The 4,299-nt window shown below is 45.6% G+C and overlaps 2 pseudogenes; both read right to left on the bottom strand.

Moving 5' to 3' along the window:
• Positions 1 to 426: 426 nt before the first annotated feature.
• On the bottom strand, positions 427 to 1,310 carry LOC119589028 (annotated as a pseudogene).
• Positions 1,311 to 2,871: 1,561 nt separating this feature from the next.
• Positions 2,872 to 4,036, bottom strand: LOC119588973 (annotated as a pseudogene).
• Positions 4,037 to 4,299: the final 263 nt, after the last annotated feature.

Below are 4,299 nucleotides of genomic sequence, written 5' to 3'. Positions count from 1 at the left end.
TTTTTGAAAATTTGGCAACTGGAGAATGGGTTGTTTACATAAAATTTCTTAAGTGAATTAAAGCATCCTCCTGTTCATCTCCCCAGTGAATTTTATTCGGGGCGTGTTTCTTCAACAGATCAAAGAGTGGGAGAGCTAACACTGCGAAATTAGGCACAAAGCTACGGTAATATCCAGTTAGCCCTAAGAAGACCGTACTTGCTTCTTAGTTGGGGGTCGCGGTGCATCTTTTATCTTCTTAATTTTGTCGTTCTGACAGCTACACCTGCCCTCACCCAAAATATGGCCAAGATACTGAACTTCCTTAAATCCAATTTCACCCTTACTTGGCTTAACGGTCATATTTGCGTTTTTTAAAAACCGCTGAAATACCTCCTCAGGATTTCCCAGATGCTCCTCGAACGTAAAGAGTGAACCCAAATATCGTCAATGAATGCTTCCACTCCCCTAATACCTTGCCCCACTTGCCTCATAACCCTGTTGAATACAGCTGGTGAGTTCGATAGTCCGAATGGAAGTACCCTAAACGATACAGACCTGCAGGACTACTAAAAGCAGTGATCTCTCGACTCTCAGGGTGTAAAGGTATCTGAAAGAAACCTTTCGTTAAGTCGGGTTTGCTAAAGAACTCGATTCAGTAAGTCTGGAAAAATAGCTCTTTGATCACACTTTGGGTTTTCAGCATAAATTTTTGTAATTATATTGATTTTCCGATAGTCTCCACATATACGCACACTGCCATCCTTTTTCTGTTTACTACTATGGGACTACAGAAGGGGGACGTAATTTTCTCGATGATTCCCGCACTTTCCATGTCCTCGACTTCTCGGCTAACAGCATCCACTAACCTCATAGGTATGGGGTAAGGCTTCTGTCTCACAACTTTGAGCTAGTAAGTTCAATAGTGTGATATTTAACCATTGCAATTTTTGGTCTGTCAGAGAATATGTCACTAAAAAGTTCCAATAAGCATCTTAACTTTCTCGTTCCTCTGGTTTTAAGGTGGCACTCACTTTTACATTGTCGATGGTCTCGGTCTGACGCACTGTGCGGTGACAGGGTCCGTCGTCACACTCACTGTCTGGAATCACGGCGGCGGCGCAGATGTATGCTGCGGCGGAAGTACTGCTGAGATTTGAGGTATCTGCGAAAAGAAGGCTTTAAAAAATACGCGAGATACTGCTGTTGTTGGGAAAAACCCCCTGCTGATTCGTTCCCGGTGTAACGTAAAACTTCGCGTCTTGCCTCGGCACATCTCTCTCGACATGGGACGCACATCCTGTGTTAGCTGTGAAGTACTCTTTCAGCATATTAATGTGGAACCTTTTTTGTTGATTCCCCACTTGTCCCAAGTAATTATGGTCAGTCATTTTTTCTACGACATCATACGGCCCTTCCACTGCGCTAATAATTATTATGAGAGTGGGCAAGAGAATAAAGGGATTTATCACCAGCCTTTAACTGACGTACCTTTGTTTTCCTGTCGTAGTATGCCTTCTGTATTTTCCCAGCTTTCAGCAAATCTTGCTTGCTAGTTCGCAAATAGACTGGAGACGATTTGCCAGGTCAATGACATAAGTATACGTTTGTTTTAACTTCTGTATCTGCTTTATTTCCGTCCCACAGCTCCCGCGTATTTGAAGAGGTCCTCTTACTGCTCTTCCATAGACAAGTTCAAAGGGTGAGAACTTTAAAGAACTTTGAGGAACTTCCCTGTAAGCAAAGAGAAGTGGGGCAACATAGCGTGGCCACTCCTTCGGCTGCTCTGCTGCCCTCCTCTTGAGCATTTTTTTTAAAAGTCCCATTAACCTCTCACAAAGACCATTACACATTGGATGATATGGTATCGTTTTTAACCTTTTACCGACAATATCTAAGCACTTCCTCCATCATTGCAGAGGTAAACTGTGTCCCTCTATCACCCCAAAAAATTTTCCTGGGAATACCGATCCTGCAGAAGATTTCCACCATGGCTTCGGCGACAGTGACAGAATCTATATTTTTGAGCGGCACTGCTTCTGGCCACCTCGTGCTGAAATCCACGAGTGTGAGAATGTACTTACATCCATCACTCGCTCTCAGGTGGATTGGTCCGACGATGTCCACGGCGACTCTCTCGAAAGGTTCGGAGATCAGCGGCATAGGCTTCAGTGGCGCGGTCATTAGTCTTTTGACAAATATCACATGAGCGAACTAACCTTGAAATCTCCTGCCCCATGCCAGCCAAAGAAATCTGCCTGAAAACGGTCGAGTGTTTTCTTCTGGCCCATATGACCTCCGAGAGCGGAGTGATGACCCAAACGGAAAACAGCAAGACGATACCTCGCAGGAACGACGAACTGGGGGACGCTCCTCCCCATTAAACGCCTGAACCTTCCGGTAGATCCTCTTCTTCTTCTCGATAAAACAGGTTTCTTCCTCCCCTGACCTATTTTAGGACCTCTCCGCCATCTTCCTCCGCACTGATTCTAGTGAGGGGTCGCTCTTCTGCTCCTGAACAAAATCCTGAGATTTCACCAGGTCACTTACCGACGTCAGTGGAGTAAACTCTTCCCTTTGTTTTCTTCATTCTTCTCGTAACAGCGACACTCCCGTTTGCGTTTTCAGCATCAGCACCACAGTTATTTCTCCCCTTTTAAAGTTTCCGATGATGACGTCGAAAATCGGATTAACCATCACGGCTGCTGAATCTTCCCTGTAAAGAACGGACTGTCTACATGTATAGTCGCCTCTGAACATTAACTAGTGATCCGTCAAACATTTTAAAAATTTATCCTCCTCCCAGTGTATTGATGTGGTAGGACATAAATTTGCTTTAACCACACACCCCGACGAACCGTTGTCTCCCGAGAACACTTACCGGAACACCACCTACTGACCCTGACTTAACGAGGAGAGAGCTCTGCTTATCAGGATCCGTGGAGGTAGCAGATAGTCAAATGCTGTGCACGTGGGGCGTTTGTTTCTAGCTTCTGACGTCTCCGGAGGCTGGGGTTTGGGTTTTTCCCCACTCACACAGGCGGCCGCTCCTTTTTTGTCGGTAATCATGAGTTTCTTGACTCACCGTTCGCCAAGGGTGCTCCGCTGTTGCTGTGGTGGTACAAATCTGCTGTGCTTTCGACTGCAGATGCTGTTGCTTTTTGAATTGTGGGATGAACCTTTTTGTTGCTGCTGCAAAAGTAGTTCTTGTTTTCCCCCCTGTTGTTGACCCAGTGGAAAAGGCCGGCTTTTCCACTGCCTGCGAGTGTGATACCCAAAGGCAGAAAAATGGGCATCCGCCTTATCAGCCATCTGCTCTGCAGTCTTGATCTTTGTGATCTTAACTGCGCAACGAGATCCTGGGGACACGACTTTTCAAGCTGAAACCGTAACACAAATCCCTAATACCTTCCTTCGTGTCCGGCGTCCCATCCTTTTCCAGCCACTGGTCAAGGTAGCCTGACAAACGAACCAGGAACGAAATGGCAGTCTCTCGGGCTTGCAATCATTTCACAATTAAAAATTTAAGTTTTTGCGTCGTCGACCGTCAGCCCGTACGCCCTCAAACATGCTGACTTTATCGAACAGTACGTCTTGGGCACTCGCGTTGAGGGGATGGAGGATTTCTAAGGGTTTCCCATCAACAGACTTTGGAAATGAAGCTTCTTCGTGGCTTCGTCGAAAATGATATAAATCGGCAAAATCTCAAAACGGTGAATATATGGTTCGATTGGCTCACCTTCTTTAAAAGCAGGTAAACCCGGGTGCCGGCAAGGTGGATTGCCTGGCAGGGAGCCTCCATTCGTCCCCATCTGCACGCGAGCCATTTCCAGTTGATGCCGGCGAATCCTCTCCTCTTCCTCTATCTTCAGCTGCTGCAGTCTCAGCTCGTGCTCACGCTGTCTGTCCGTCTTCCCGTTCCTCCTTCTCACGCTCACGCTGCCCCGCTCGTTCTTCTCGCTCCTCAGCCTAACGTTTACTCAAGAAATCTACAATAGCTATCGGGTCCCCAAGCCCCCTCAAACTTAGCCTCTTCTACATAAGCTCCTGCAGACATATTGATTAGAGAAAGAATTCTAGATACTCGCAAATGAATGACCACAACACAACGATAGATCCACAATCATTTTAAAGGGAAACTCTCTCTTCACATCTATTACTCCAATTGTCGAGTCCCCGTTCGGGCGCCACTTTGTCAAATTCTTATCAGAGTGTTCTTTATCTTCAAGATTTATGTTTAAGTCTTAATTCATTTATTTTCTTTTATACATTTAATTTTATTCCCGGATTCATTTGACAAGATCTGACAATTTTTTTTTT

This window comes from Penaeus monodon, chromosome 24, assembly GCF_015228065.2.
Source record: "Penaeus monodon isolate SGIC_2016 chromosome 24, NSTDA_Pmon_1, whole genome shotgun sequence".
Taxonomy (NCBI): Eukaryota; Metazoa; Arthropoda; class Malacostraca; order Decapoda; family Penaeidae; genus Penaeus; species Penaeus monodon.
The sequence above is the reverse complement of the archived record's forward strand: the minus strand, read 5'-3'. Positions and strand labels throughout refer to the sequence as shown.